Consider the following 16,842-nt stretch of genomic DNA (forward strand, 5'->3'; position numbering starts at 1 on the left):
TTGAAATAAAGCTATGGATGAAACCATCAAACAATAATAGATTAAATTTGCAGAACCAATATACTGGGAAGAAGTTGCATCTGTCCTCTGTTCAGAGACCTGAGATTCTCCATACTGAATTAACACTTCAGAGGAATAAACATGGAAAGCCGTCAGTGTTCATCTTATCAGCTTCTCACTAATCACATTAAAAAATCCTATTTAAAGTGGGTGTGGCCAGCAAAAAAGAGGTAGCGCAAAAGGCAATACACAGCTGTAACGCAGGGCATGGGATAAATCACCTGACCTGGCCAATGTCAAAGAAATGCTCTGTGAAAAGAATATTCTTAACAGCCCAGGTAAGAAAAGAACTTTTTTCTTTGAATATAACTTTGGAGGAATTCTATGCAGCTAGTACAAAAGCAACTCTGCCTTCAACTGCAAAGCAGCCTGGAGGTCTTGCACGCTGTATTTATAGCTTCTAACCCCATGGCCAGTACTCATCCTGCACAGCATCATCTGTCTTAAAAACTAGTGGAGGAGTTTGGAAGGAGCTTTGAGTTGGATTCCCAGCTGGTTCACAATGTTCTACGTTTCTTCTCAAAACTCAAAGATCAGAAGTGGATGACCCCATTAGACTTAAACAGGAAATGACCCAAACTCTTCCCCCCACACTCAAACTTACCTGAAGCTCAATTCTTTTGGAGGATTGAAGAGGTTCAGATCATCTTTTCCCCTTCATGTTTCTCATGCTTCCAAAGAGCAGCACTGAAGCACAAACCTGGAAAACAGGATTCCTGCATTTACCTGTTGACTGCTGGCAAAGGCCAACTCTGCAGCCAGCTGCCAGTCCCCAAGGCAAGGGGAGGAAGTGTTGTCTTCTTCTGGGACTGCCCAGTGGAGATCGCCCTTTCTCAGATGGAGAAACATCTCTAAAAGTGGCAAGGAGGCCCCACTCTTCCCCACCCTTCAGCTATGAGCAGATAGGGAAGTCCTGCTCAGGGGCAGGAGATGCAGAGGACTGTGTTAGCAAGCCCCTCTGTGCACAGGGCAATGGATTAAGGGTCTTTTGGTAAAGAGGAGCCTCTTCTCCCTTTCCTTCTGCATCCAACAGCAAGACATAGAAGACCAGCTAGATGATGTGGCAGTGTTTCTGCTGGGCACGGCATGCAAAAGATGCTGTCTCTTGGGAAGAACAGGGCTGTCAGTTGCTGTTATTCCCACCTCTCAAATCCCCTGAGCTCCGATTGTTCAGAAATTCAGGAACAAAGTCCGTTCAAATGCATACAGATTAGCCACCCTCCATGACTGCATGGACGCATCAGTTCCTGGGCGAAATTCTTTAACTCTCTATTAGTGGCTAATTAAATCACATTTCCCATTGCATACTTGAAGTGGTAATGAGCCTGGGGTGACAGTAGCATGCAGCATTCAGAATTTGCAAGACAAGGAGGGGAAAAATGGTGTAAGTATAGGAAAGAGCAGGGGGGAGGGATTTCATTTGTTTGAACAGCAGTGCAGCACCTGTCCCATCCTCCAGCATGTGCTTTCCTGTACCAGGTTGGTTGTGTAGCCATAAAGTTAGCATTTTGTGACTCAACACACAACATTGTGCCCTGGCTGCTAGACGCTGATGCTAATTCAGAGCAGCACTCTGCATGCTTGGAGCACCTTTCATCCCTGGGCATCTGACAATACTTCGCCAGCTACATCCGCTTGCGTGAATCACCTTGTCAATCACCGCTACGCTAATAACAGCACCCAGCATTTCCAGCATGCTGCCGTCCTCCCATCCAGCTACAATTCACTCAACGGGGCTTTGTTCAAATGTCACACAGTAAAGAATGGGTACAGAGGGGAAAGTCGCAGATGAATAAGCCAGGGGGAAATATTTCCATCAACATGGTCATCTTATTAAGAAAATAGGTTTCAAATGTTTCTTCCTTGTTTCATTTTTTTTAAAAAAAAGTTTTACTGTAAAACTTGGAGAGCCATTTTTGAATAAAAAAGGCAACAATCTTGAAAATGCTTCTGCCATGTCCCAGAAGAGCTGCACTTCGTGTGCCTTCTGACCCATTTCTCTTACATGGCCAGGAGGCCCCACCTCAGTATCTCCCAGAAAGCACCCTAGTAGCAACGAGTATGCATTCCTTGCCTGCTTGTTTTCGAAGTGAAGTGACGTGCAGGAAAGGAACTGTAGCAAGAGCCAGCATCAGGGCCTCTGCAGGATACCTGGAGCTCTGAGGGGGTAATGCACCTAAAAAGCCACAATATTTTCCCCTAGTTTTTGGGTGGCAAACTGGTGTATCCTAACATTTCTAATCCTAACATTTCTAATGCTAGTCAGCGGTAATGGGTGGAACATTTCCAAAGAGCTTACCAACATGAGCTGTCCCTATGTTGATGATGTCTGAGGCAAACTGGTAGTTCTGCTACAGCAAGGATTTGGAGTCCCAGGGAGGGTTGGGCTGGAAAGCTTCCAGGAAGGAAGACACAATCCTGCTGAGCAGAGGTCCCAGGCAAGCAAGCAAATGTTACCCAAAGGTCCCAGAAAGCTTTTTACACTCACCCAGCCTCCAGCGCCTTTGGCTGCCACAGCACATTTTTCTATGAGGTGGATTAAAAACCTCATGTCCCAGAACACGAGCATCATACCAAAGCGAAGAGGCTTGCTTGCCGAAAGAAAAAATGAAAAGTGTAACTGATATTTTTCCTCTTTGGGAACTTCCATAATTGTTTTTTTGGCTGGGTTTCATAAGCACTTTTTTATCCAAGGCTACGAAGTTAGAAGCAGCTGATGTGTTTGTGGCCGTTCAGGCTGAAGGCTCCACCTCTGATGTTAATTGAGTCCTGTGATCCCTAGCATGCCCTTGCAACACCAATAACAGAAACGTCTGGCAGAGCCAGCAAAAGTGCATCAGAGCCCTGGTTCCAACAGCAATTAAAAAAGGGGGGGGAAAAATGGGGAAAAGCCAATTACACATAATTGGATTCAGTAAACTGAATTATCTCACTATTAAAGTGGTGCTTGTTTTTTAGATAGTGGGACATTCAAACTATCAAAAGCATTAATTGATTCATCCCTTTTTTCAAGTGCTTTCTCAACAGTGCCTGTATTCGAGAGCTGCAACCTTTTGTTCGTATTGGGAATCTGAATTATACAGACCATGTTTATATCTTGGTAGCTCTATTCGTTCTGACTTTTTTGTAATGTTGCTGTTTTAACTCAAAAATGAGCTGAGACTCCTGCAAAACATAATGGAAGGTTTATTTCTTCTTTTGTGATGCCTTCACTGTTGCTGGAGGTGTAATTTAACAAGGGAGAAAGGGAGAGGAATGTTTTGAGTTTGATTCTTAGTCATTCAGGTCTCACATGTGGGAGCTAGGTGGATGGGTAGGAAGCCAAAACGAACCAGAAGCCTTCTCCGTGGTGTTGTGCAGCTTGGCATGTGCATGTTCTCCACAGCTCCAGGGCTGTACTAGGGCAAACTTTTTTTCCTATGCCCTCTACAGTCACCTTTCAACAAAGGATATTTAATGCTCGCAGACATATGCCAAAGGATTTCTCGGCCACCACTGACCCCAAGGACTCAGAGCAGTGCCATGAGGAGGCCCTTATGCCCGTTGTGAGTTGCTAAGAGGCTGTCTCTGTAGCCAGGGATGTGAAGGAACTGTTCTATGCTGAAGCGATGCATTTGTCACGGTGCACAACCGAGGATGAGCCCCCCTACATCTTTCTGCGTAAGTGCATAGTGAATGCTGGAAAAGCCAGCCATGAGAGTAAGTCAGATCCAATGAGTTATTTAGGCAAATTGAAAGCATTATGTCAATTTGATGGGCAGCGTTTCAGGCCAGAATGGTACTATTGGCATTTTCTTCCTTCTGAATCAATAACTCCTAAAGGATTACAATTTAATTTTTAAAGGGTAATTCAATCAAGAATTTGAAAACAGAGGGCATTCTTAAAATTAAACTTTAATCAGATTTATTTATTTTTTTTAAATTGTACTTGTAGAAAAAGAAGAGCAATTTCTGAATTATTCTTCACCTTGGACTTTAAGGGGCAATTTTTTCTTATGTCCCTGGTATGAATCTGTCCCTTTGCTTGCCTCGAGTTGCTCTTGCATATGCCAGTTTTATTCAGACATGTTTCTATTAATGCCCCAAGGAGACATCTTGCAAAAAACCCCAAAGACTTGGCTGAGTTTTTCATTGATGACTGTCACCAGCATCAGTTGATCTCTCTGCATCTGAGAGTCTCCCCACAGAAGTGGGACTGGCTGACAGAGAAAAGCCCGCTTGTTTTGTGACAGTATTCCTCCTCTTTTCTATCTTCTATTGCCTCTTTGTCTTGAAGTTAAGAGCCAATGCTCCAAATAAATGCAATTTTAGGAGAGACCTGGCATGGGGGATTAACAGTACCTTTTGTTCACTGAATTTTCTCAAATGAGATGATTTGGATTTTTGGGTACAGCTGCTGATTGGAGGCAGCTGAGCGCCAAACTGTTCTAGTCCAATGGAAATCCTACACCTGATCACTTCAGCCCAGTCTTCAAAAAAATTTTAGGCTTCTTCTGGACAATGCAATAGTTTGAAAGCCACATAAGCAGTGCAAGATTCAAGCAAACACCTACTTAGATTGTTGAAAGTTCTAAGCAGGTCTGAATATCTGTGTTTTCATTCCTCTCTCACTGCTGGGTACCTCAATCCAAAGTTTAGATTTTCAAAATTATTGCTCTGCAGATGCCTGAGCCATGAAGCACCAGAAGTCTTCAGATACCAAAGTGCTCGTGTGCTGTGCCGCACTGTGCAGTGCGGAAGCCTTGACCTCTCTGGTCCCTCCTGGCATGGAGCAGCGTTGTTTGGATATAGCAGCACAAGCCCAAAAGGACACCTGCCTTCAATCCCTGCTTTGCCGACTTCAGTACCATGAGAGCACAACTTCTAGGTGCAAGCTGTCTCTTGGGGAGTTGTCTTGGATCTCAGCATCTTTGCTATTGGCGCTCCACTTCTGCTGGTAAAATCCTGATAGTTCCTAAATATCAGCTGCAGGGAGACTCACGCAAACTCCCGCAGGAACCCAGGAAGCCATCCTTCCCCTGTGTATCCCTCCCGTTGGGCCTGTGCTGGTCACAGGCAGTTTCAGCCAGCTCTGAAACAGAAGAAAACAACCCACTGCATGCCCGAAGTTCAGCCAAGCGCAGGAGAACATGGTGCCTCTCAAAAATATTTAGGAAAGAGTGGCAGCCCCTGGGGGAGAGACACAAAAGGGGGATGTGAGGAGGCAAGAGGACACACAGGACGAGACACCGAAGAGCTGAAGAGACACATTAAGAGATGTGAGAGGGGAAAATGGAGAAATGGAGGGGACCTGTGCAAGGAGACATTGTTGGAGATCCAGCTGGAGATGCCCTTTCCAAAGGAGGCGCTCCATGTAGGAGGAGGTACGTCTAACAGGACCGCAGCTGGTGGAGGACCCATGTCAGAGCAGGTACACCTCCAAAGCCATCCCTGCTGTGCCTCCGCTGACTGACAGAGGAAACTGAATCAGGCAGCATCTGAACGAAGTTTTAAGCACTTTACTAGTGCTCAGATTGTGGGATTTAGGTCCTGAAAGTAGCAGAGAGCTTTTACAGAGTATTTAATCTGCATCTGTAGGCTGCTAACTATGAGTCAGATGCCAAGACTCTGAAGACATCTTATCTTATTGGTGAGCTCTTGACTTCAGTAGGACTAAATGTGTCTTAAAGCACTCACAGGGGTGAGGAGCAGTTGCTCAGTGAGCCATTAGCAATCGAATAGGAACTGTAGTCTTGACAGATGATGCAGTCAGGACTCAGGGGATGCTGATCTCATAGGAATGCATGACATAGAAATGGCAAAGAGCACTCCTATTCTGGGAAGTTTCACTTCCCAGATGAACCTGGTCAGTTCTTGTCCAGCTCTTTCATTTCTATGACATTTTCATTAAGTGTTTCTTCTAATATTTTTCATAACTTGCTTCTCAGGCCCTAATCCTGCTGCCCTTTGAAATTAAGAACCTCTGTCCATTCAGTGACAGTAAATCTGAAATCAAATCACTGATGATCACAACAGCTTTCCATTTTGCGAAAGTCACAGTGACACTGCAGAAAGCAACGGGTGATAAAATGCTTCTGTAGTACGCCCTCATCTCAGTACGAGATGTATTGTTTCAAAAACAATGATTCCTTCAGATTTCATTAAAAACCCCCATTAAGCGAACTCTCCACTAAATAATGTGTACCTGACACTTTTTGTCGTGCAGCCACACAGCGATCAAGGACACTTTAGGTGGAGTAGTGCAATAGGGTGCCACATGGCACAAAGAAACAATAATGAAGATGATAATTATGAAGATAAGGTCCCTTTGGGAGACCATTGTACTAAATGCCTCAGAAAATCTGAGCTACCAAGAGGTTTTTCCATAAGCACTCTTTTAATGGAGAAGTACTCACACACCTCAGAACATCAAGGTTAAAAATACTTCCTGCTTCATTATTGTAAGACAATGGTTTTCTTTTGAACTATTGTTTATGTGCCAGATGGGCCATTGATGCTTTGCTTGAAATAAAGGGAATTGTGTGATTATAAAATGCAATAAAAATCCCAAACACCTCTCTGACTGAAATGTGATCAGCAATAGTTTTTTTTAAGGTGACATCTAAAGCCTGAAAAACTTGCTGTAATTAACCATGGAGGAAATAAAACAAAATGACACTGCATATATTTTTTCAGGACTTGATGCTCCTGCAATCTGAATTAAAACTGTAGAATAAGAAACAGATGGAACAGAGTTCTTCCGCTGAACTAAGGAAAGAGAGTGGTCAAGCACTGGTGAGGATTTTGCTATAGTGATAAAAGACTAAGGAAAATCCCACCATACCCAAGGGGTCAATAAGTGCCTTGGAGCATAATCCAAGAAGAGAGGTACAGGCTTAGGTGGAATATATACTGGGGCAGTGATCCAGAAGATGTTTGCCCCAGCAGCTGCAAAACCCTGCATGCAGCAAAATGATACCAGTCCCCATACTTAGTTCCTGAATATTTTTTTGTTTCTCCACTGGGTTGAACACTCCAATAGGAGCGTCTTGGTTTTCTGCACCTCCTCATGTAAATATATATAGAATGACTGTTCACTAAATTAAAAAAAAAAAAATTATATATATATAAGGATGAGAGAAGGGGTGGAGGGAGGTGGGTTTCTGGTTTTTGCCATCATCAAGAAATGAAATTATCAGCTATAGTTCTCTTTCTGTTTTATGTACCTGGCATTTATTATCTGCTAAAAAAAAAAAAAAAAGTAGTTATGTCTTTTTTGTACATTTCTGTTTCTTTCTGATTATCAGAGTGTGTTGTCAATTCGTTGCTGCAGGCACTGTTTTGTCATAATCCTTTCAGAATAAGAAAACTAAAAAAACCCCAAGAATAACACAATATGAATTCCAATGATCTCTCCTTTTCAATTAATGGCTCAAATAAGCATTTGATTTGCATTCGTAGAGACACTTGCTGCAGGCTAATTAAAAATAACGTATTGTTGGCAGATCATTTATTGAGGGAAAACAAATTGACAAAAGATAAATTAAGTTGCTACGTAATTAACTAAAAAAAACCCCAAACCACAGCTGAAATAGTAAATTAATACATACATTTATCAATATCTCAACCAGGAGTGAATAACGAAGTTTAAATTTCCCTGTAAGAAATAGGTAACGAGAAAATGTGGCTAAAATAATATTTTAAGTATTCCGTGACTCAAATTTGCATGCACACTGGTGCAAGTAAGCCACGGCACTGCAAGATTTCATGTACTGAAACCTTGAACTTGTCAGCCCAAGGTCTTCTCTGCTGGCCAGTGCCAGCTGCTTCAGGAAAGGATAGAAGAAACGGTGCAGGAGATAGTGAGCAACCTTCCTCCTAGAAGTTTACCTCCTGAATCGTAATGTTTTTGATTCTGTATTCCTGAGGAATGAGAGTCTATAGCCATTCCACAAGTTCTTTTAAAAAGTGTTATAAGTCCAATCAGTGGCAATTCTTAGTAGTTTCATTACGTGAATAAATGCCCAGTCATTTCATTTCATATGCATTTTCATGCTGTCCTCATCATTGTGATATCTGTGGATGATATTGGTTTGTATTAAGCCATGTAATTAAAAATTGCCAAAAGTTTTCTGTATCTGTTTGATAGCAATTCATTAAAATTATCAGAGATTTGTCCAGGAAATCAGTCCAAGGGAAGTCTTAGTGCTCTACAGTATGACGAATTTGGCATAAGAGGCACTGGGTGGAACGATTGAACTATCTGGCATATTAATGCAAAAATAATTAATACAGGATTGCTCAGGCCTGGGGGAGGAGGAGCTGCTGTGTCGTGCGTCTGTGGTGCTTGAGATACATGGGGCTAGACTTAACGGAAAGTTCCCATGTCATGAAAAGAAGAGTGACATCAACCCCAGGAAACAGGTTAGGGAGGATTAGCAAAATACAGCCAGACACAAACTGTCCAGCAACTTTTTACAATGTGTTGGTAATGGGGTCTTTAAATACGAGTTACGCAGGTGCCTTTCCCAGCTCTAACTCTAACCAAGAGGGAGCAATTGGTTGAGAATAGGAAGGGAGAAGGCAGTTTGAGTGAGAGCGTCCAAGGGCTGTGAAAGGTTATGACACTTTGGGAGGATAACAGAGTATGCACACAGCAGACTTCAAGATGACAGGCATCAATACACCCTGATAATTGGGAGGTAGGAGCTCATAAGACACAAGTCTAAAGGGAAAAAAAAATCCAGAAAGCTGTCAGTTCTTTAAAGACATTATGTTACAGGTACAAGTGCAAATTATTCCAAAATTAAGGAAGTATGTCAAAGATACCAGCCTGGCTAAATGAGAAACTCTTCAGTGTCCTCCAAGAAGAGAAATACAGAAAGTGAAGACTACAACAGATTGATCAGGTTGATCCTAGAACAATGAACAACAGCACGAGCCATAGTTGCAAAAGGCCAGATATCTGTGAGGTACAACCACATGCCTGAAAAGAGGATGAGCAAAGAAAGAGTTAATTTGCCTTTCAGGAGGAGGAAAAAAACTATGGACAGGTGTTGGCAGAAGACCAGTTTCTCATGTTTTTGTTCTTGTTTTTCTCCTGCAAGTTTTCAGTGAAAAGGTCAAATACAAGCCTGTATCTATAGTCAGTGGGGAGAGACATTGTCACTTCTACAGGCTAAGCCTGATCAGGAACTTAATTCTGATTGCTCTAAATCCCTTTGAGAAGAAATGTCTCCTTCCTTTGGCCCTCAGCAGAGGCTCAGATGAACCTCTCTGAGTTAATCTTATCTTGTGGGAGCTCCCACCTGAGTATCCTACGATCCGATCATGCTGAGTGTGATGTAGCAGAGTCAGGGCCTGTGAATCCCAGCACCTGTTTCTCCTTTCTTCATCAAACAGCCCTGTGTAGTCCTTGTGGTTAATACCTGATGAAAGAAGCCATTGGTGCTCTAATGCACAATCTGGGTTTTCATGGCTCAGAAAGAAGAAAATAATATTTAGGAGCTGGATTTCCAGATCTGCATAAGGAGGGTATATTAGCATTGATACTTGGATAGGATGGTCTCCCACCTTATCCGCTGAACAGAACATGAGCTTTGAATATCATATCAAACCTTTTCTGCTTCATTGAGCTTCTCTTTTATGCTCTGTTGCTTTCCTTTGGCTTTTCAAGGTATGACCATTACTGAAACAGAATAATAACTAGTACCAGGGATCCCACTTCAATTGCACATTCACACAAAAGCCATTGCTTAGCTTTCGGCAATTGTGTATAATTTGGAAAAAAGAAAGAGGAAGAGAAAAATAATTTGTTATACTTCAGCAGGCAAATGAGGGGATCCAAATGAGAGTGGCTTCATAACAGCATGACAGCTAACTTGGTAACTACTCACGAAGCCGATTGGGAACGGACTCTCTCAGCAAGGTAGCGTTGAATGCTGACCTCAGTCATTCAGGTGGGAGAGCTTTATCGCTGAACTCAGTGGGAATATAAATGATGTTCGACGGAAATACTGCCAGCAGAGCCCCTCTGGGTTAGGAGATCAGCTCTAGAATAATTTGGGTGGGAATTTGTGGAGTTCCATGGGAGTACAAAACTGATTTCTGCTTTCAACTGCAAATGAAAAGAAAATACAGCGAGTTAGTAAAAATGTTGCATACATGAGTGCAAGGAGGGAGAGTGTGAAAGAAGATAGAGTTCTCTGATATTCTGTCTAGCATTAAAAAATCATGCTGGTAGGTAACTTGTCAGCAAAGCATGGCGCTCTGTTGAGCCTCCCATGGCATCCATATTGCAAAGTGCAGTTTTGATGATTTTTGTCCCACCCGGGACAGAATGCCCCTAAAGCCTGTCAACCCCATCACTGCCACCATACGTAATCTGCACCAGGAGAACATGGATTTTTCTCTATATTAGTTTCTGAGTTTTCTCATGCATTTTTTCTAAAGATGAATTTTTTTTTTAGTTGAAGTTTCCTTCTGCTTTTTATCTTTGGAGGTCTTAGTTCAGCTGTTTATCCAAGCTGTAAGGGCTAACCAAAGTTTGGGTTATTGTAAGGATCTGGAGGGAGAAAACTGGTTGAATTTTGCAAAAACCACCCTAAGTCTAACTGACTTGTTTTAACTAGAAAAGACCTGATTCTGCTACAATCTAACATAATTTTCTCATCAGAGCAACTCCACCATCTTCAGTGGAATTGTCTCTGATTTACATCTGCACGTGAGAGGAAAATTAAGCCCCAGTGTGTCTGAGAGACAGAAGCTGGAGCATGTAGATGTGATGTTACCAAAGTGGTTTTTTGTTTGTTGGTTGGTTGTTTTTCTCTATTTGTTCCTTCAGCCCCAGCCCTGTCTCTGTTTTCAGAAACTGGAAATGGTATGTTTGTGGCAGAAAGGTTTTGGTTTGTTGGAGGAGGAAAATGGATTTTACTGTTTCAAACCAGTTTTTCTACTAAAAAAGAAAAAGAAGTTTGGAGTAGTGAAAGAAAAGTATAATTATTTTTTTTTCAGGATTAAAAATGTTTCAGGAAAATGTCTGTTTTGCTTGAAAATGCAATTCTTACCAAAGTAGAGAGATTCAATAGAGAATTAAAAATAGAGATTCAGCTGAGTCCATTTGCCCCTGATACTAGCTGTGAAATGTTGACAGACTGGCTACTCTATGGGTTTGTTTCCATCTGTTACCACATTCTTCAGCCTCTGCGCCTGGTATTTCTACTGGCTATACCAGTCTGAAGGTTTAGAAACACCAAAAATCAGGAAGCCCAAACTAGGTCTGGACATTGCAGCTTTAGTCTGAGTCTAATGGTGCCATATGTCACTGGGAATTGATAAAATCTTTATTCCCTTTCTGTGACTCATTCATCAGACTGACTCATCTTCCTAGTTACGCTTTTTCCCCTGTGGAAAACACAGCTTGTTTTTATCCAGAGCCCTACCTTCCATTCTATTTAGGGTCAATCTTAGCCTCTTTTTGTGCTGGACCAAGAACAGAGAGCATCTGTTTTTGCAGCTGTTCTTATTCTAACACAGCTGTGCAGTTGCCCTCCCTTGGGTACTGTTACAGCCATAAGCAAATGTCACTTATCCCCATTGCTGATGCCTTCAGGTCCTTTCCATTTGCTTGGTGTTCAGTCTCCTAGCCCTGCCAATATTCAGTCCAGCCTATGTCACTCAAAGCCTTTAGCTGTCATCCAGAGGGACCCATTTCTGAGATAGAGAGGAGTGAATCCATCCCGAGCTTCATGAGATGCTGTCCCCAGAACAGCAGAGCGCTGAGCTCTTCTGCCCACCCTGGTAGGAGGTGACTAGCAGGTTGTCCAAGACAAAGTAGTCTTCAAGAGAACAATAGTGTTGTGCTGGGATCAAGACCTAGGTATTAACCAGAGGGGACATTCCAGGGCCAGGTGGACTCTGGGGATGTCAGAAAAAGGAAAGGATCAACTACTGTTCTGTTTATTAAACAGGGGACTGAATCTCGGGAATGATGTGCCCACTGCCTGGAGAACTGGATAAGTTTATTCTGGACAATTTTGTGATCAAGGGGTGGCTACAGCCCTAGTATGGGTTGCATAGCTTCATGGTCACAACCCCATCACTGAATGCACCTGTGGTGCTAACAGCAAGCTGCAGCCCTCATAGATCCACCCAATAAATGCACAATTACAGTATGAGAAGGCAGAGACTGTTGATGTCTCTCGTAGCAGAGAAGAGGAGGCTTGAGTGCAATAAATAGAAAGAGGAGACATTATTAAGGTGGCTAAACATATGAAACCACTCTGTTTTTTATCTAGGTCGTACGCTACCTAGTATTTTATCTAGGTCCTAGTGCCATCTACTGCCACTGGGAATACTTCTATGTAATGAAGAAAGAACAGAAATGAACACGCCAAGCCCTGCAATTTGCCTGTTCTGCTGCTCGTAGCTTGAGTGTGGCATGACTAACTCACACAGGTGAGCAAGGTTGGAGCTACGCTTGGGTATCAGACCTGCAGGGAGCCTCCCTCAGTGGTTCGTTAGCATGGACTTCAGATGTTACAATGTGATTGACAGTGTACCAGTGAGCGGAGAAATAGTTACAGTGACCCAACACTGATTGAAAGATCTACGGACCCTTGTAGTGGTGGTATTTCTTCCCTGCACCTGGAAAACTGTTCTCATGGACTTTTTTTGGGAGAAAATAAATTGTGGCTGTGAGCGAAGCATATGGTGTACAGTGAAGATAGCATTTCATTAGCATGATGATTAGATTTGGTCTGAAATCCTGATGAAAGCAGATCTTGATAACAACTAGAAATGAAATCCCTGAAGCAGTTTTGTAATGCAGGTATTTGAGGAGACCAAGTAGCTCCAGGCAGCAGAGGCATGGCTATGATGAATTTAATAAGCAGTGGGAACTTTGTTTATATCAGATATAGAAGGAACAGCCCAAAGCCAGGTTGCTATAGCATATTGTGGTAGTACATATTTTATTTATTATTGAGTGCTATATCAGAAAGAATTTTCTTCAGATCCTCCCTTTGCTCCTCATTTTTAGTTTTTCTCTCATCTGTTCAACTCTCCTTGATGTTTGATACATTTTTCATCCTCTGTCTTCACTGGACTTTGCCTTTCTACCTCTTTTCCAAAAATTTCCTGTGTGGCCATGGTCTCAAGAACTTGAGGTTGTCACTGAGACTTTGATGCAAGGCTTACTCAGCCTCTGTGAAATCCATCCCACAGCAAACCTTTAGGTTCGATAGGACTCTGATAGTGCATATGCCTTGAACTAAATCTCTGTGAGAGGCCAAGTTCATCCATCCTGAAGCCCCATGGACGGCAATTCAGAGATTGGTTGCATGAGTAAGAAGAAGATGGTAAGAGTAAAGAAGGCACGTGGTGTTGGAGTGCTGGAGTGTTCAGCCATTTCTCCTCAAAATTCTTATGGAGGAAGATAAAACATGTTGGCTTTTAGGATTGGTGTCTTATTAGAGCCAATTATAAGAGCCAGTGAACTTATCTGTGGCTCTGTTAGGAAGCTCACAGAAATTGTGACTATTTCTCTTAGTTTCAGGCACTTCATTCAGGGAGCACAAGCAGCCTGCTAAGCACATTCCCCAAATGTAGTGCTTTCAGTCCTCCCTGCTGGCCTAACCATATTTTATCCTGAGACTATGGAGGCCTTTTGAACCTTGGATTCGGAAAAGACGTCTCAAACTAATGGCCAGTCTTGTCAGTGTGTGGCAACAAGTCATTGAGAACTGACCACTCTGGAGAAGTTTATTTTACATCTACCATGGCCAAAGACTTTGATCTGTGATAAATATCTCCACAATTCAGCACAAGAAAAGTCTTCATGATGAAGCAACCAAAAGCTATATCCGAATCATCCAAGAATCTGTGAGAAACTTTCTATAAAGTCTTTGCATCCCAGTAGAATTTCCTCTGGATGGAAATCTGCAGTAAGGGTTAATACTAGGACAATTCCCTTTACTTATGTACCAAAGAGCTACTCTTCCTAGAAACTAGTGTTCATGTCAAGAAATCGGTTCTCTAAATTGCAAGTTGAAGTGACATTTGGCCCATTAATACATAGGGAGTTAAAGCTGACTATGATCATTCCTTTATTACATTCTCTGTCCTCTAATATCTTTTAGTACTTTCAGTACTCTACTTTGACTGTAACTGTTTTGTTCCAGGGCCAGCAATATAACCCTGCTATTACATCTTGGCATCAACAAGAAAGGGGCAGAAGACAACAGCTGCATGAAAATGTGCTTTTTGCAATACAGAAGAAAAGCTGGCATGACACGAGTCTTCTATAAGATTAAGAGTGGGCTTGAATCCAGGTTTAATTTTGTCTAGCTACATGAGCATTACGGTTTCTGTCCCTGTTGCTAGCAGCTAGTATGAGTGTATCTTGGACTGAAATAATTCACGTGGAGGTTTGGAAGAGTCAAACTTGGAGCATCTGTTGATAGACTGTGCTACTACACTACTTGTGCCGAGTCCTGTACAAGCTGGCTAAACAAACAAGACCTTTGGCTTGTCTTGCGCTGACCTTGCCCAAGCTCTTTCCCTGCAGATTTTTCCAAAACTCCAGCTGAGACAATCTCTCAAAGTAGGCTTGTGGACTTGTCACATGAGCAATAGGTGAGTGAATTTGGTTTTGAATGGGTTAGACTTAAATAACATTGTTAATGAGTCTGATCATCTGATGACCTTCATCCAGCCCCACTGGCTATCATCGGTAGAAGAGCCACACGGCCATACGAGCAGGCACTCTGCACAACACATGACTCTGACTTCCATGCAAGGGCACCACGGAGCCACTGGGGCGGGAGCGGCACGGGGCCTGACTGCCTTTCCTGCTCCATCGGCATGATCAGGCTACAGCAGTCACTGCAGCTGTGTGGGGAGAAGGAAAGGCGGTTCGACACTGAACTGCAGCAATAGAGGTCAGATCATTGCTGTAGGTACATCCTCTGGGATTCATTTAGGTAAGCATAACAAGGCCAGATCCAAAACTTGAAGCACTCAGGACTCTTGACCTGAAACTTTCCCCACAGAGCAGGTGCCCCTGCTGTTGCCTAAAGAGAAGAAGAAAGAGAAAACCTGAGATTTATTCTTCTTTTGAAAGAGATTATTTCCAATCCACCTCCAACGCACAGAGGCTTTTATAGTAAAGGCTATAAATAGCAATAATAGCCCAAAGATGTAGGAGACTCAGGTCTGATTCTCTCTGCTTCCTGAAAAGATTAAAACTCACTGTCTCTTACTGTTAAGAAAACAGCCTGGCCGCCATAGAGATGTGGTGAATATGGAGGGCTCTGTCTCTTTTTAATTCTGCATTTAGGCACTGACACTTCATCTACGTGGTTCTACTTTAGTTGCTTAAGCCTTGTTTTTGATATGGTACTTGTCCTGCATCCTTTTTGCTTGAAGAGCTACCACGGTCCATTAAAAAGTCCTTCTGTTTGTATCTTTTCAGCAAAGGCCTTACTCCACCCCAAGTTACATCTCATTTCCCGCTTCGACGTGTCAACACAACCATTAGGAAATGAAGGTCATTTGTGTAGCATAGTCTTGTTTGCAGCAGCAGTTGGATATAATTGCAAAACATCTGGGAGAGTATGGGAGAAATGACTTTGGTAGAAAATGAACTTCAAAAGCTCTGAGCAGTTTACATGAGAAAGCCTTGTTTCCATTAGTAAAATACCGATTTGTTATGACATTGTAAGTCTTAGCTGTGATATGCACAATATTTCCTTGGAATATCTGGCAGCTGTATCACTGTTTAATATATCTATTAAATACTACATCTAGATGTAAGAGCAACCAATAAAACTTGTTTATTTACCTTTGAAACCTTTGACTGAGTAAAGCGTATCACTCTCTAGATGTATTTCCCCATTCAAATCTACTAGATATTTGAAATGGCAGCAATAAAAGAAAAAACTATAGATTTTCTTTCCAGGTCTGCATTTACTGTGGACAAAACAAAGACTATCAAAATGCGTTTATTTATTTATCTATTGCTGCTATCTTTTGAATGCACCAAAAGTAGAAATCAAAGTGTTGCCCTGATGTGCTTGTACAATTGCATAAAATATCCAAGAGGGACCAATAATCACTATCTTCACAGAGGTCTTCTCTGTAATCAATCTTCAGGAAAAACTCAGCATTTTGTTTTTATTGGTATTTATGGTCATATTTATTGTCCCTCTGCTGGGACAGCTAAGGGTTTTCTTGGCTGGCGTGCGCATGCACACACACACACCTTCCAGTGTCTCTCAACTATCAATTCACAAAAATTGCTTTCAATTCCGAAACTATAACATTTCAAACAAGAGTGGGTGAAATAAAATAGAACATTAAAACAGCCTTGTGGGTTCAGACAAGTGCACAGCAACCAGGAAAGCCAAGAATAAGAATCTTTTTCCTTTCCCACTTGATGAAGGTTACAGTCTCCTGGTGACTTGTTTTCTTTACTTTAATATCTTTTGATATTTTTCCAGTCCTGTTATAGCCAGAGCTTTAGACACATGAAATAGCTTGTGTATCAGGAGGAGCAAAGGGCAGCTCGACCTTGTCTCTTGTCACTTTTCCGTTTGCTCAGCGGGAGACAACACACTGCATTAAATCGCTAAAGTTTATAACAAGATGAATCAAGGTGGAAGCTGGGAAAAGGGAGAGGGATAAGAAGCAAGCATGTACTTTTTGTGATTCCCTTGAATCTCTCCAAATAACTGAGGAAACGCATGAACAAGGGAATATTTTGTCAATTTTTTCCACAGCAAACGTAAAAGAGATTGTGATCTT

The sequence above is a fragment of the Gavia stellata genome, chromosome 29, assembly GCF_030936135.1.
Source record: "Gavia stellata isolate bGavSte3 chromosome 29, bGavSte3.hap2, whole genome shotgun sequence".
Classification (NCBI taxonomy): Eukaryota; Metazoa; Chordata; class Aves; order Gaviiformes; family Gaviidae; genus Gavia; species Gavia stellata.